General features: G+C 38.8%; 1 long non-coding RNA gene across 1 annotated transcript in view; it reads right to left on the bottom strand.

The window, feature by feature from the left end:
* The window catches only part of LOC111775586 (uncharacterized), a 204911-nt gene that overhangs the window by 107144 nt on the left and 80207 nt on the right, over positions 1–17560 (bottom strand). The gene's annotated exons all lie outside the window — the stretch shown is intronic.

Genomic DNA, 17560 nt, shown 5'->3' with positions numbered 1-17560 from the left:
AACCCATAATCCTTAAAACTGACAAACAGATAACTTATATTTTAGAAAGAGTAGAGAAAAATTTAAAAATCTATTCTAAATAATGCATAGGAGGGGCTGGCCCTGTGGCTGACTGGTTAAGTTGGTGCACTCCACTTTGGTGGCCCGGGGTTTTGGCAGTTTGGATCCTGGGCACGGACATGGCACCACTCATCAGGCCATGCTGAGGTGGCGTCCCACATAGCACAACCAGAGGTACTCACAACTAGAATATACAACTATGTACTGGGGGGCTTCAGGGAGAAGAATGAAAAAAAAGATTGGCAACAGTTGTTAGCTGAGGTGCCGATCTTAACAAAAGCAAAAGAATGCAAAGGAAATGATGGTGGGAATGTGTTAATAGATTATAATCTCATAAGAAAAATGGAAAATATAAAAATTAACCCAAATAGGTATTCTAGATATTAAAACTACAACATCTTTAATTGAAAAGACATTAGACGGAGCAAAATGACAGAGAAAGAGATTCCTAGTTCATGTCCTCCCAGACAATGATCTGATGGCCATCCATGGATAAAAGTGCCTTTGTGGGAACTTCTTGGATCCAGTTGGAGACTGACACTCCAGTGAAGCCCAAGACTGAGGAAAGCCACTTTGAGAAGAGTGACCTGTGCCCTGATGGTAGGCTTGCTGAACACCATCCTGACTGCAGACTGAAATCAGTCTCGTCCCCCTATGGATTCAGCTCCAGCCCTGCTTGCTATTGTCCTGCAACCAGCCCCATTCACCAAGGGACCCTGGAGGAGCTACACTAATTTGTAACCCATTTGGTAGCCTGCAAACCTCAGATCTATCTGTGGATAGTGAAGCAGTCCTGTGACCCAGCTCCAGCCATGCTTTACCACAGTCCAGAGTCATTCTTGTCCACTCGGAGACATGGCAGAAAACATGCCCATCTATGTCTCTGGTAATAGGCCCACTGACCTTAATCCCAGCTGTGGATATTGACACAGCCTGAGACTCAGATCCGCTTCTGCTCTACTGTGGTCCAGAGTCATCCCTGCCTGCCCAGGAGCCCTGTGATGGCTGTTGGTGTCCCTGGTAGCAGGCCCACTGATATCAGTTTTGACTATGGACTCTGAAACTCAGTTCCAGCCTCACTTTGCCATGGTCAGGGGGCCATTCTGCCTCCCCAGGGAATCTGCAAGAAACATGCCATCCAAGTCCCTAGTAAAAGGCCTATCTACAGACTTGACTGTGGATCCAGAAGTAGACCCATGGCCTGGCTCCAGCCCTATTCAACTATTGTCCCTGAGGCAATTCCATCCACCTAGTGAGCTAGCAGGAACCATGCCTGCCTTAGCCCTTGGTAATAGGCCTGCCAACCATGGACACAACTGTGGACTTGGCAGCAGCCACATGACCCAGTTCCAGCTCTGGTCAACTGTGATCCCAAAGGTAGTTCCATTAGTGTGGAGATCCAGCAGGAGAAAGTTTTCACCTGCTGAAACAAGTCTGTAAAGACAGGAAGAAGTTTTTGTTCCTTCAAATGCACAGATATCAGTGCAAGTGTACATAGGCCATGAAGAATCAGGCAAACATGAAACCACAAAGGAAACTAATAAAACCCCAGTAACCAACCCCAAAAATATGCAGATATATGAATTGCCTGACAAGGAATTTAGAATCATTGTTTTAAGGAATCTCAGTGATTTACAGAACACAGACAGACAACTCAATGAAATCAGGAAAATAATACATGAACAGAATGAGAAGTTCAGTGGTGATAGACATCATAAAAAAGAATCAAGCAGATATTCTGGGATGTCAGCATCATGGCAGAATGAGTTGTTCCCTTGGTCTCTCCCCTTGAAGTTACAACTAAACAGACATTCATTAACCAGCAAAGGATTCCCTATACAGCAAAACAGGACACCTGAGAGACCCACACAGCCATACATCTGAAAGGGGTGGACTGGATCCCTAGGAAGCAGTAGAACTAGGTGAGCAGACTCCTCCCCTTCCCCAGTGGCAGCAATCCAGGTCACAGATCCTCACAAAGCAGCTGGTGTGACTATAAGTGGAGGCAGGGGCAGCCCAGCCCAAGCATGAACACTTTCAGAGTGGGGAACTGGCCCACAGAAGCACCTACCATGCTGCAGCAGCCTCACCTGTGGGAATGTTCCCCACCAAGTGGCAGCAGCTCAAATCCCATGAAGGCACCCTGTCCACCAATTGCAGCAGCTCAGCCAAATTGCCTGCAAGCACAGCGTGGGCCTGCATGGAAGGAAGCACCCCTCCTGCCTAGTGCAGCAAATCAGTCAGTCTCCTGCAGAGCTCAGTGGCCCTGCCTACATGACAGCAACCTGACATCTGAACACAGAGGCCCTGCCTGCTGAGTGCAGAGGCCCCCTGAGGTGAGCACAATTTGCCAAGTGACTGTGGCCAGTCTGTGCAAATGCAGAGCAGCTCTACCAGCACAACTACCAGCAGATGAGGCAGGATCAGAAAACACAGCTCCTGCCTCCCCCAGCAGTGGCAGGTAGAATATGTGACCTGATGCTACCACAAATGCACCAGCAAAGGATCAATTCATCAAACACCATGCAGAACTACAGTAATACTTCAGAGCAGAAGAAAAAATGACAAGTCTCCAGAAACCAAACCTGAGGTCACGGAAATTTACAATCTAAATGACAGAGAATTAAAATAGCTGTCATGAAGAAACTCAACAAGTTCCAAGAAAACTGAAAAAGACAGTTCAATGAGCTCAGGAACAACATTAATGAGCAAAAGGAATATTTCATCAAATAGATTGAAGCCCTTAAAAAAAACTCTACAGAAATTCTAGATATGAAGACCATAATTAATGACATAAAAATAATCTAGAAACCATAAAAATAGAGCTGATGTTATGGAGGACAGAATTAGTGAATTAGAAAATAGAAATATAGAATTGCTTCAGGTGGAGGAGGAGAAAGAACTAAGTTTTTGTAAAAAATGAAGAACTTCTTCGAGAAATATCCAACTCAATTAGGAAAAGCAACATAAGGATTATAAGTATTCCAGAGGGAGAAGTGTGGCAGAAAGGTGCAGAGAGCTTGTTCAAAGAAACAATAGATGAGAAATTCCTAAACTTGGGCAAAAAACTGGACTTACAAGTACATGAAGCCAATAGAACTCCTATAGAACTCCTAATTACATCAACAGAAAAAGACCTTCTTCAAGGCATATAGTAGTAAAACTGGCAAAAGACAATGACAAAGAAAAAATATTAAGGGCAGCAAGGCAGAAGAAAATACCTACAAAGGAACCCCTATCAAGCTTTCAGCATATTTCTCAGCAGAAACTTTATAGGTTAGGAGAAAATGGAATGATATATTCAAAATACTGAAAGACAAAAACTTTCAGACAAGAATACCATATCCAGCAAAACCATCCTTGAGATATCATGGAGAAATAAAACCTTTCCCAGATAAACAAAAGCTGAGGAGTTCATTGCTACTAGATTAGCCTTACAAGAAATGGTGAAGGAAGCCCTCCTACCTGAAACAAAAAGGCAGAGGTTTACAAAGCTTTGAGCAAGGAGCTAAGTAGATGAAATAAAAAAATTTCAGGTCTCTATCAGAACAGGTTAGGAAACATTAGAGAAAAAGGGAAGATAAGCATCCAAAATAACTATGAGCACTTCGATTTTAGCCCATAACACAAAAAGGATAAACTGTGACAATAATAACTCAGAAGGGGAAGAGAAAAAGGATAGAAAATGGTTAGGCTAATGTAGGATCTTTAATGTAGGATCTATGAGATCTTTTTTTTTTTAAAGGATTTTATTTTTTACTTTTTTCCTTTTTCTTCCCAAAGCCCCCTGGTACATAGTTGTATATTCTTCGTTGTGAGTCCTTCTAGTTGTGGCATGTGGGATGCTGCCTTGGCATGGTTTGATGAGCCGTGCTATGTCCGCGCCCAGGATTCGAACTGATGAAACACTGGACCACCTGCAGCGGAGCGCGCGAACTTAACCACTTGGCCATGGGGCCAGCCCCACCTATGAGCTCTTTTATACAAACCTCATGGTAACCACTAAACAAAAAATTAGAGCAGAGAGAGAAATAAAGACAAATAAAGAGAAAAATAAGGAGAAAATCATAAATGGGGAGACAACTGAGAAAAGCATCAGAGAAAACCACCAAACTGAAATGGCAGTCAGAAATACAAGGGAAAAGAAACAATGGAAATATAGAACAATTGGAAAACAAGAGACAAAATGGCAGTATTAAGCCCTCAAATGTCAATAATCACTCTAAATGAAAATGGATAGAAATCTCCATTAAAAGACACAGAGTGGTTAGACAGATTAAACAACAAGACACAAAAATATGCTGCCTCCAGGAAACACATCTCAGCTCTAAAAACACACATAGGCTCAGAGTGAAGAGATGAATATATATGCACCTAATACAGGAGTACCAAAGTATATAAACCAACTACTAACAGACCTAAAGGCAGAAATTAGTAATATAATAATAACAGAGGACAACAACACCCCACTTACATCAATGGATAGATCATCCAGACAGGAGGTCAACAAGGAAACAGTGGACTTAAATGAAACACTAGACCAGATGGACTTTACATATAGAGAGAGAGAGAGAGAGAGAGAAAGAGAGAGAGAGAGAGAACATTCCACCCAAAAATAAGAGAATACACAATCTTCTCAAATGTACATGGAGCATTATCAAAGATAGACCATATGTTGGGAAACAAGGCAAGCCTCAATAAATTTAAGAAGATTGAAATCATATCAAGCATTTTTCCAACCATAATGCTATAAAACTAGAAATCAACCACAAGAAAAAAAGCTGGGAAAATGAATAAATACATGGAGACTAAACAACATGCTCCTGAACAACCATAGGATCAATGAAGACATCAAAGGAAAAATTAAAAAATGCATGGAGACAAGTGAAAAGGAAAATACTACATACCAACTCCTATGTGATGCAGTGAAATTATTACTGACAGGGAAATTTATAGCAGTATAGGCCTATATCAGCAAATAAGAAAGATCTCAAACAAGTAATCTTAAACTACACCTAACAGAATTAGAAAAAAGAAGAATTAACAAAGCCCAAAGTTATCAGAAGGAGAGAAATAATAAAAATTAAAGCAGAAATAAATAGAGACCCCATTTCCCAAAATAACAGTAGTAAGGACCAATGAAACTAAGAGCTGGTTCTTTGAGAAGATAAACGAAATTGACAACCTTAGCCAGACTTACTAAGAAAAAAGACAGAGGGCTCAACTAAATAGAATTAAAAATGAAAGAGGAGCAGTTACAATGGATAACACAGAAATACAAAGGATTATAAGAGTATAGTATGAAAAACTTTGCTAGCAGATTGGATAACCTAGAAGAAATGGCTGTTGGTGTCCCTGGTAGCAGGCCCACTGATATCAGTCTTGACTATGGACCCTGAAACTCAGTTCCAGCCTCACTTTACCATGGTCAGGGGGCCATTCTGCCTCCCCAGGGAATCTGCAAGAAACATGCCATCCAAGTCCCTAGTAAAAGGCCTATCTACAGACTTGACTGTGGATCCAGAAGTAGACCCATGGCCTGGCTCCGGCCGTATTCAATGGATAAATTCTTAGACTCATACCATCCCCCAAAACTGAATAAAGAAGAAATAGAGAATCTGATTATACGAATCACAAATAAAGAGATTGAAGCAGCATTCAAAAATCTCCAAAAAACCAAAAATCCAGGACCAGATGGCTTCTCTGGAGAATTCTACCAAACATTCAAAGAAGGTCTAATACTTATCCCTCTCAAACTATCCTGAAAAGTTGAAGAAGATGGAATGCTACCTAACTCAGTCTATGAGGCCAATATTAGCCTGATATCAAAACCAGACAAGAACAACCCAAAGAAGGAAAATTATCCCTGATAAACATAGATGCAAAAATCCTCAACAAATATTGGCAAATTGAGTACAGCAATACATTAAAAGGATCATTTACCATGATCAAGTGGAATTTATAGCAGGGAGGCAAGGATGATTCAACATCTGCAAATCAATCAATGTGATGCACCACATGAACAAAATAAGGAATAAAATTCACATGATCATCTCAATAGATGAAGAGAAAGTATTTGACAAGATCCAACATCTATTTATGATAAAAACTGTCAAGAAAATTAGTATAGAAGGAAAGTACCTCAACATAATAAAGGCCATATATGACTAACTCATAGCCAACACCATACTTAATGGTGAAAAACCGAAAGCCCTCCCTCTGAGAACAGGGACAAGACAAGGGTGCCCACTCTCATTACTCTCATTCAACATAGTACTGGAGGTTTTGGACAGACCAATTAGGCAAGAAAAAGATATAAAAGGATCCAAATTGGAAAAGAAGAAGTAAAACTCTCACTGTTTGCAGATGGCATGATTCTATATATAGAAAATTCTAAAGAATCCACTAGAAAACTGTTAGAGATAATCAACAATTACAGCAAAACTGCAGGATACAAAATCAACTTAGAAAAAATCAGTTGAGGGGCTGGCCCCGTGGCCAAGTGGTTAAGTTCGCATGCTCCTCTGCAGGCGGCCCAGTGTTTCGTTGGTTCATATCCTGGGCGCGGACATGGCACTGCTCATCAAACCATGCTGAGGCAGCGTCCCACATGCCACAACTAGAAGGACCCACAACGAAGAATATACAACTATGTACTGGGGGCCTTTGGGGAGAAAAAGAAAAAAAATTTTAAAAATCTTTTAAAAAAATCAGTTGCATTTCTATACACTAATAACAAACCAGCAGAAAGAGAAGTCAAGAATACAATCTCACTTACAATCACAACAAAAAGAATAGAATATCTGAGAATAAATTTAACCAAGGAAGTGAAAGCTCTAGACAACTAGATCTAGACAAAAGATCTAGACAAGAAAACTATAAGACATTACTGAAAGAAATTGAAGAAGACTTAAAGAAATGGAAAGATATTCTATGCTTATGGATTGGAAGAATAAACATGGTTAAAATGTCCATTTATCTAAAGGAATCTACAGAGTCAATGCAATCCCAATCAGAATCCCAATGACATCCTTCACAGAATTAGAACAAAGAATCCTAAAATTAAATGGAACAACAAAAGACCCCACATAGACAAAGTAATCCCAAGGAAAAAGAACCAAGCTAGTGGCATCACAATCCTTGACTTAAAAATATACTACAAAGCTAGAGTAATTAAAACAACATGGTACTGGCACAAAAAACAGACACATGGATTAATGGAACAGAATTGATAGCCCAGAAGTAAAGCCACACATTATGGACTGCTAATTTTTGACAAAGAAGCCAAGGATGTACAATAGAGAAGGGAAAGTCTCTTCAATAAATGGTGTTGGGAAAACTAGACTGCCACACGCAAAAGAATGAAACTAGATCATTATCTTACACCATATGCAAAAATTAACTCGAAATGGATTAAAGACTTGAACGTAAGACCTGAAACCATAAAACTCCTAGAAGAAAATATAGCCAGTACACTCTGATATCAGACTTAGTCACAACTTTTCAAATACCACATCTACTCAGGCACGGGAAACAAAACAAAAAATAAATAAATGGGACTACAACAGACTAAAAGCTTTTTCAGGGCAAAGGAAACTATGAACAAAACGAAGAAACAATCCACCAAGTGGGAGAAAATATTTGTAAAGCATATATCTGACAAGGGGTTAATCTCCAAAATATACAAAGAACTCATAGAACTTCACAACAATAAGAGGAACAACCTGATCAAAAAATGGGCAGAGGATATGAACAGCCATTTTTCCGAAGAAGATATACAGATGGCCAACCACACATGAAAAGATGTTCAGCATCACTAATTATTAGGGAAATGTAAATCAAAAGTACAATGTGATATCACCTTGCATCTGTGAGAATGACTACAATTAACAAGACAAAAAATAACATATGTTGGAGAGGATGTGAAGAAAAGGCAACAGTCATACACTGCTGATGGGAATGCAAACTGGTGCAGCCCCTATGGAAAACAGTATGGAGATTTCTCAAAAAATTAAAAATAGAAATACCATATGATCCAGCTATCCCACCAATAGGTGTTTATCCAAAGAACATGACATCAGCAACATAAAGAGATTTATGGATCCCTATATTAATCACAGCATTATTCACAATAGCTAAGACATGGATGTACCCATGAACTGATGAATGGATAAAGAAGATGTGATATATATACATACAATGGAATACTATTCAGCTATAAAAAAACCCCCAAATTGTCCCATTTACAACAACATGGACGGACCTTGAGGGTATTATGTTAAGTGAAATAAGCCAGACAGAGAAAGACAAACACCATATGATTTCACTCATATTAGGAGGATAAACACATGCATAAGGAGAACAGATTAGTGGTTACCAGAGGAGAAGGGGTTGGGGTGATGGGCAAAAGGAGTAAAGGAGCATATGTATATAGTGACACACAAAAACTAGACTACTGGTCATAAGCACAATGCAGTCTTTACAGAAACTGATATGTATAATAATGTACACCTGAAATTACATAGTGTTACAAACCAATATGACCTCAATAAAATAACTAAAAAAAAAAAAAAGCAAAGAGATTCTGGACCTAAAGAATACCATGAATGAAATGAAAAATTCAATACGGAGCTTCAATAACAGACTTGACCAAGAAGATATTAGAATCGGTGAAGTTAAGGACAAGTTATTTGAAATTATTAGTCAGAGGAGAGAAAAAAAGAAAAATGAATAAAAAAGTGAAAAAATCTATTATATATATGGGAGACTATTTCAGTTCCTTTGGGTTGCTATAAAAAATACCATAGACTGGGTAGCTTATAAATAGTAGAACTTTATTTCTCACATTTTGGGAGCCTAGGAAGTCCAAGATCAGGGCCTCAGTAGATTTGATACCAAGTGACATTCCTATTCCAAAAGACAGAAATATTATAGAAAAAAGTAGTGACAATTCTCAAGTCCAAAACCAAATATGGCAAAAAAATTAAATGTTAAGGCTCAAGAATAAATATGTGATTTGATGCTCTGCCATCCAGGCTCACTGTGCCTCTAGTTCCTCCTTCTAGACATACTGGGGCAGGGATTGGGCCTCCAAGGCTCTGGTTGAGACTGCCCCCAAAGCATTGGGCAGCCCTGTCAACACGACTTTGCTGGGCAGAGCCCTTGCCACAGGTCTCGTGGGTTGGAGTCATGTGCTTGTGACTCTCCCAGGCTGGAATCATATGCTAGAGACTCTACTGGTTTGGGGTTGCACACTGTACTAGGGCCCTCTGGAGCCAGACCTGAGGCAGCTGAGGAATGCAATGATGGAGTGTGGAGAGTAGAACTGCTGTTGTGAGACAGTGCCAGGTAGAAGAAGCCCCTTCTTTAAAATAATTCTGTGCCCAGGTCCCCACACTCTGGGCCTGTAACAGGAGAGGCAGTCCTGATGACTTCATGGTCATCCTTCCATCATCTTGGACAATAAGCCTTGACTTCTGTTTAGGTGACTGATTAATCTCCCCATTGTCTTGATGAATAGCTCATAGCATCTGTTGAGAAGGCAGAACCATAATAATTTCTTTATCAAATTTGACCACACCTGTGTATTCTCTCCCAAACAGGCTTTCTCATTTTTTCCAATATGGATAGGCCAAGAATACTCTAATTTTTAAAGTTCTGCTTCCTTTTGGATTAACAATTCCTTCTTTAAGTCATTTCTTTCTTCTTGTATTTTACTTTAGCAGTTAGGAGGAACCAGACTGCAACTTCAATGCTTTCCTTAGATGTTTCTTCATTAGATGAAATATCCAATTTCATCACTTGCAAGTTCTTCCTTACACAAAACACAAGGAAACAAACACAATTCAGCCAAATTATTTGCCACTTTATAACAAGGATCACCCTTCCTCCAGTTTCCGATAGCATTTTCCTCATTTGTACCTGAGACCTCATCAGAACGGCTTTGATTGTCCATATTTCTAACAGCATTCTCCTCAGGAATACTTAGGTATTCTCTAAGGATTTTGAAACTTTCTTACAGTTCTCCTAATTTCTTTCTGGGCTCTCAGCAGGATCACCCTTAACAGTCTATTTATGGCAATGTAAGCCTATTCTAGCATGCACCTCAAAACCCTTCCAGCCTCTACCCATTACCCTGTCCCAAAGCTCCTTTCATATTTTTAGGTTTTTGTTATAGCAGCATCTCTATGTCTCAGTACCAATTCTATATGTCAGTCCATTTGGGTTTCTATAACAAGAATACAATAGACTGAGTAGCTTATAATCAACAGAAAAACTTATTTCTCACATTTCAGGAGACTGGGAAGTCCAAGGTCATGGCACCAGTAGATTTAGTGTCTGATAAGGACCCACTTCCTCACTGATGGCCATCTTCTAACTGTAATCTCACAAGGCAGAAAGGACAAAGCACATATCTGGGGCCTCTATTATAAGGACAGTAATCTCATTCATGAGGGCCCCACCCTCATGACCTAATAACAATCCAAAGGTGCCATATCCTAAACCATTACTTTGGGGGTTAAGATTTCATCATAATGACTTTTGAGAGAACACAAACATTCAGTCAATAGCTGACTCCATTAAATGACCTAATTTATGCATTATGGGAGTCCCAGAAGGAGAAGAGAGGGAGATAGGGGCAGAAAGCTTAATTACAGAAATAATGGCTGAAAATTTCCCAAATCTTGGGAGAGATATGGATATCTACATTCATGAAGAATGAACATCCCCAAATAGGATCAACTCAAAGAAAACTACAAGACACATTATAATAAAATTACAAAAGTAAAAGGCAGAGAGAGAATTTTAAGAGCTGAAAGAGAAAAGGGACTCATCACGTATAATGGAAACTCCATAAGGTGATTAGCTGATTTCTCAGCAAAAACCTTACAGGCCAGGAGAGAGTAGAATGATATATTTAAAGTCCTGAAAGAAAAAACTGCCAACCAAGAATACTATGCCTGGAAAAACTCTTCAGAAATGAAGGAGAGATAGAGACTTTTTTTGACAAACAAAAGCTTAAAGTTCTTCAATACTAGACCTGCCATACACCAAATGCTAAAGGGATTTCTTTAAGTTGAAATGAGAGGATATTAATCAGTAACATGAAAACATAATATAAAACTCGCTGGTAAAGGTAAGTATATAGTCAAATTCAGAATACTCTAATTCTGCAATGGTGGTTTGTAAATCACTTTAACTCTAGTATAAAAGTTAAAAGACAAAAGTATTAAAAATAACTATAGACACAATAATTTGGTAATGGATATGCAATATAAAAAATATAGCTTCCAGTTCAAAATGGTGACATAGGAAGACCCTGAACTCACCTCCCATGAACACATCAAATCTGTAACTATATATGAAATAATTTCCTCTGAAAAAAAACCCCTAAAAACTGAAGGACAAACACCTCCACATCAGGAAAACAAGAAGAAAACACATCAAAGTGCATAAGAAAGTTTGAGGCACAGTCTTGCCATAAACACCATGCCTGGTGCAGCAACCTGCAATCAAGAGGGAACTCAAAACCCAGAGTTTCTCTCTGAGGAGCAAAACATTTGCACCCACATTAGGCATCCCAACTTTTAAGAGCAGCACCTGACAGATGAGCCCCCCAAAACATCTGGCATTGAAAATCAATGGGTCTCATGCTCACAAGAATCGTGTCACTGCAGCAAACTGAGAAATGGCTCTTAAAGTACTAGCACACAGACTCCTCTGCACCAGGGCGCAATGCAGAAGCTGCCTTTTGAAAAATACGCAGACTTTATGTAAAAAAATAGACTCATCTGCTAATTTTAAAGCATTTGTCTGAGGAACAAGGGCTTGCTGGGAAACTCTCTGGGTACATAGGTTGGTGGGTACCAACTTCCTGCTCTCCCTTTGCCTTGATAAAGCATATGAATGCATTTATTATATGGTGAGCACCATATTCTTTTTTTTTTCTTTTCCAGTGAGTGCCATCTTTATGCTTTAGCCAGCAGGTGCCATCTTCCATGCTCTCGCTCTGCCTTGCTAAAACTAGCAGGTGCTTTTTTCTTCTTTTTTTTTAAAGATTTTATTTTTTCCTTTTTCTCCCCAAAGCCCCCTGGTACATAGTTGTGTATTCTTCATTGTGGGTCCTTCTAGTTGTGGCATGTGGGACGCTGCCTCGGTGTGGTTTGATGAGCAGTGCCATGTCCATGCCCAGGATTCGAACCAAAGAAACACTGGACCGCCTGCAGCAGAGCGCATGAACTTAACCACTCGGCCACGGGGCCAGCCTAGCTTTTTTCTTCTTTTTATTTCTCTTCTTTTTCTTCTTTTATATTCTTTTCCTTTCTCTTTTAAAATTTTCCTTGTTTATCTTTTCTTTTCTATTTTCAAAGGGTGCCATCTTTGCACTCCTCTTCTGCCTTGCTTAAGCCAGTGGGAACCATCTTTGTGCTCTCCCTCTGCCATTCTCCAGAGAGCCAGTGTCTCCTGGAAGGGAGCTTCTACACAAGTCTGGAGCCCCATGTTCCATATCTGAATACTGGTATTTGTGGTTGCCACCAAGGAGATGATTCTTGATCTCCTAGCTCTGGAGGCCAGAGGGGCTTATGTTTCTGTATCCTATGGGACTGTAACAATTGAAGAGCCCGTTCTCAGCAGACCACCACTCCAGGGACATTGCACAAATAGCAGACTAAAACACACCCCCAGTCTTTCTGTCAAAGAGGCCTATTTGCTTGTTCAGGAACTTTGCCTGAGGGACAGGCTTCTGGTTTGGCACACTTATAGGGTCCTATGGAGGTGCTATGAGGAAATGGAGGCTGATGGACACAATCTTTGTGCTCTCCCTCTTCCTCTCTCCAGCTCACTGGTATTTTCCAGAAACGAGCTCATACCCTTGTATGGTGCCCTGATTTTTACAGCTGCTGCTGGGGGATACCTCTATATTCCCTGGCTCTGATGGCCAGTGGATCTTATGTTCAATGAGTCCCACAGAACTATAACCAATGGAGAAAGAGCTCTTAAACAGCTACCATCCCCAGGGCACAGCAAGAGGCAACAGACCCAGAAACTCAGTCTTTCTGTGAAAGAGGCCTATTACTTTATCATTATAACTGCAGTCTTAAGGGCAGGCTTCTAATTAAACATACATCTAAAGGCTGACTATAACCTTTCCTGAGACCTTGGAGAGTGGGCACTGTCTTCATGCTCTCCACCAACACACTTGAGAACACTGGCATCTCTTGAAGGGGAGCTTATATACCTGTTTTTATGTCTGGAACCCTGGTTTCTGCAGCTGCCACCCAAAGGATACCCCTTGATTGCCTGGCTTTGGTGGCCAGGGAGGCATGTGTTCCTGGGTCCCATGAAACTGTAACAATTGTAGAGACATTCTTAGCAGGCTACCACATCCAGGGCACCACACAGACACTAGACTGAAACACTCCCCTAGGCTTTCTGTGAAAGAGGCTTACTTGCTTGTCCCAGAGTTTGACCATAGAAGCAGGCTTCAGGATTGGCATACATCTAAGGGCTACAGACGTGCTCTCAGGGAATACAGGCTGGGAAATTCCTCTAGGTGCTCTCATCTGCCTTGTTACAGTACATTGGTATATCCAAGAAAGGAGATTATACACTCATCTGGAGCCCTTTGTTTTGAAACTGCTAACTGGGAGACACCTCCGTATTGCCAGACTATGGTGGCCAGTGAGGCTTATGCTCATGGTCCCACAGGACTGTATATATTGCACTCTTTAAAAGCTGCTTCGTGAGGATCTGGCTTCCAATCAGCCTGATTTTAGGTGCTGACTGAAATACTCCCCTTTGGGACACTGACAGGTTTTGGCACAACCTCAACTACTGGAAGCTATGAAAAATAAAATAGTCTACTTGGATAATCTCAAAGGTTTGAAAGACAATCAAGAGCTAGGGTAGGGTTGAACAATAGAGTTCATCACCTACACAAGGCCAACACTTCAAGACTGGGAGAGGTGGCTGCTTCATCTAATGCATAGAAACAAAGACAGAGAGTCAAGAAAAATGAAGAAACAAAGGGATATGTTCCAAATGAAAGAACAAGACAAAATTTCAGGAAAAAAACCTTAATAAAATGGAGATAAATAATTTGCCTAATAAAGAGTTCAAAGTGATGGCCATAAAGATGCTCAATGAACTCAGGAGAAGATGAAAACTTCAATGAAGAGTTAGAAAACATAAGAAAGTACCAAAAAGGAGTCACAGAGTTGAAGAACATAACAACTGAAAAATACTTTAGAGGGATTTGACTGCTGACTAGATGAAGCAAAGGAAAGAATCAGTGAACTCAAAGACAGAGCAGAGGAACTCAATCAATCAGAGCAGCAAAAAGAAAAATGAATGAAAAAAAGATAGCTTAAAGGACTTATGAGACAACGTCAAGAAGACTAACATTCACATTATAGGAGTGCCACAAGGAGAAAAGAGAAAGAAAGGGCCAGAAAACTTACTTGAGAAATAATGGCTGAAAACTTTCCTAACCTGGGGAAGGAAACAGACATCCAGGTCAAGGAAGGCAAGAAAGTTCCAAATAAGATGAATCCAAAGAGGTTCACATCAAGACATATTATAATTAAAATGTAAAAAGTTAAAGACAAGGAGAGAATCTTCAAATCAGCAAGAGAAAAACAAGTTGTTGTGTACAAGGGAACCCCCATAAGACTATCAGCTGATTGTTCAGCAGAAATTTTGCAGGCCAGAAGGGAGTGGCACAATATCTTCAAAGTGCTAAAAGGAAAACCTTCCAACCAAGAATATTGTACCTGGTAAAGTTATCATTCAGAATTGAAGGAGAGAGAGAGTTTTCCAGACAAGCAAAAGCTAAAGGAGTTTATCACCACTAAACAAGCCTTACAGGAAGTGTTAAAGAAACTTTTTCAAACTGAAAACAAAAGGTACTAATTAGTAACAAGAAAACATATTAAAGTAAATCTCACTGGTAAATGTAAATATATATTAAAGGTAGTGGATTAATCACTTATAAAGCTGGTATGAAGATTAAAGGACAAAAGTAGTAAAAATAATTGGAACTACAATAATTAGTTGAGATACAAAAGATAAAAAGATGTGAAATACAACATTAAAAACATAAAATATGGGGAGGGAGAGTAAAAATATAGAGCTTTAGAATGTCTTCAAACTTAAGTTATCAACTCAACATATTCTTTATAAAGATAAGTTGTTTGTGTAAGCCACATGGAAACTACAAAACAAAAACCTACAGTAGATACACAAATGATAATGAGAAAGTAATCTAAGCATACCACTAAAAAAAGTAATCAAACTACAAAGGAAGAGAGCAAGAGAAGAAGAAAGGAACAGAGGAACAACAAAGATTCCAGAAAACACTTAACAAAATGGCAATAAGTACACACCTATCAATAATTACTTTAAATGTAAGTAGACTAGATTCTCCAATCAAAACAGATAGAGTGGCTGAATGGATAAAAAAAAAGAGACCCATTTATAGGTTGGCTACAAAAGACTAACTTCAGACATAAAGACACACACAGACTGAAAGTAAAAGGATAGAAAAAGATATTCCATGCAAATGGAAAGCAAAAGAAGCTGGGGTAGCTATACTTATGTGGGACAAAATAGGCTTTAAAACATAGACTCTAATAAGAGACAATGAAGGACATTACAAAATGATAAAGGGGCCAATCAAATAAGAATATATAACATTTGTAAATATTTATGCACCCAAAATAGGAGCACCTAGATATATAAAGCAAATATTAACAGACCTAAAGGGAAAATTAGACAGCAATACAGTAGTAGTAGGAGACTTTAGTACTCTATTTACATCAATGGATAGATCATCCAGACAGGAAATCAATAAGGAAATGTTGGCTTTAAATGAAATGTTAGATGAGATAGACTTAACAAATACAAACAGAACATTCCACCCAAAAGCAACAGAATATCCACTCTTCTGAAGTGTACATACAATATTGTCCAGGACAGATCATATGTTAGGTCACATAACAAGTCTTAACTAATTTATGAAGACTGAAATTATATCAAGCATCTTTCCTGACCACAATGGTATGACACTAGAAATTATTTACAAGAAGAAAACTTGAAAATTCACATACATGTGGAGATTAAAAACCATGCCACTGAGCAACCAGTGTGGCAGAAAAGAAATCAAAAGAGAAATTAAAAAATAACTTGGGACAAATGAAAATGTAAATACAACATATCAAAACTTATGAGATGCAGCAAAAGTAGTTGTAAGAGGGAAGCTTATAGCAATAAGTGCTTATCTCAAGAAAAAAGCAGTTCTAAGAGGGAAGTTTGTAGCAATAAATGCTTACATCAAGAAACAAGAAAAATCTCAAATAAACAACCTAAATTTACACCTCAAGAAACTATAAAAAGAAGAACAAACAAAGCCCAAAGTTAGTAGAGAGAGGAAAACAACAAAGATCAGAGCAGAAATAAATAAAATAGAGGCTAACGAGACAATTTAAAAAGATCAATGAAATCGAGAGCTGCTTCTTTGAAAAGATAAACAAAATTGACAAACTTTTAGCTAGACTACCAAGAAAAAAAGACAGTACCCAAATAAATAAAATCAGAAATGCAAGAGAAGATGTTACAACTAATACCACCAAAATACAAAGAATCATAGTAGAGTATTACAAACAATTATATGCCAACAAATTGGACAACCTAGAAGAAATGGGTAAATTCCTAGAAACAAACTTCTCAAGTCTGAATTATGAAGAAATAGAAACTGAACAGACTGATTACTAGTAATAAGGTTGAATCAGTAATTAAAAACTATCCAACAAACAAAAGCCCAGTGCCACATGGCTTCACTGGCAAATTCAACCAACCATTCAAAGAATTAATACAAATCCTTTTGATATTCACCAAAAAAATAGAATAGGAAGGAACAATTCCAAACTCATTTTACAAGGCCAGCATTACCCTGGCCACACAAGGTCACCACAAGAAAAGTCAATATTCCTGACATAGATGCAAAAATTCTCAACAAAATATTAGCAAACTAAATTCAACAATAACTTAAAAGGATTATATGCCATGATCAAATGGAATTTATTCCAGGTATGCAAGGATGTTGCAACATCTGCAAATCAATCAATGTCACCACATTGACAAAATGAAGCATAAAAATCATATGATTATCTCACTAGATACAGAAAATGAATTTGACAAAAGTTAACATACATTAACAATAAAAACTCTCAATGAAGTAGGTATAGAGGAAATGTATCTTAATATAATAAAGGCCATATATGATAAATCCACAGGGAACATCATATTAAATGGTGAAAAGCTGAAAGTTTTCCCTCTAAGATAAGATCAGTAACAAGATAAGGATGCCCACTCTTGTCACTTTTATTCAATATGGTACTGAAAGTCCTAGGTCAAGCAATTAGGCAAGAAAAAGAAGTAAAAGGCATCTAAATGGGAAAGAAAGAAGTAAAACTATCACTATTTGCAGATGCTCAGACAT

Source organism: Equus caballus, chromosome 1 (genome assembly GCF_041296265.1).
Source record: "Equus caballus isolate H_3958 breed thoroughbred chromosome 1, TB-T2T, whole genome shotgun sequence".
Taxonomy (NCBI): Eukaryota; Metazoa; Chordata; class Mammalia; order Perissodactyla; family Equidae; genus Equus; species Equus caballus.
This window is presented reverse-complemented; position numbering and strand designations above follow the sequence as displayed.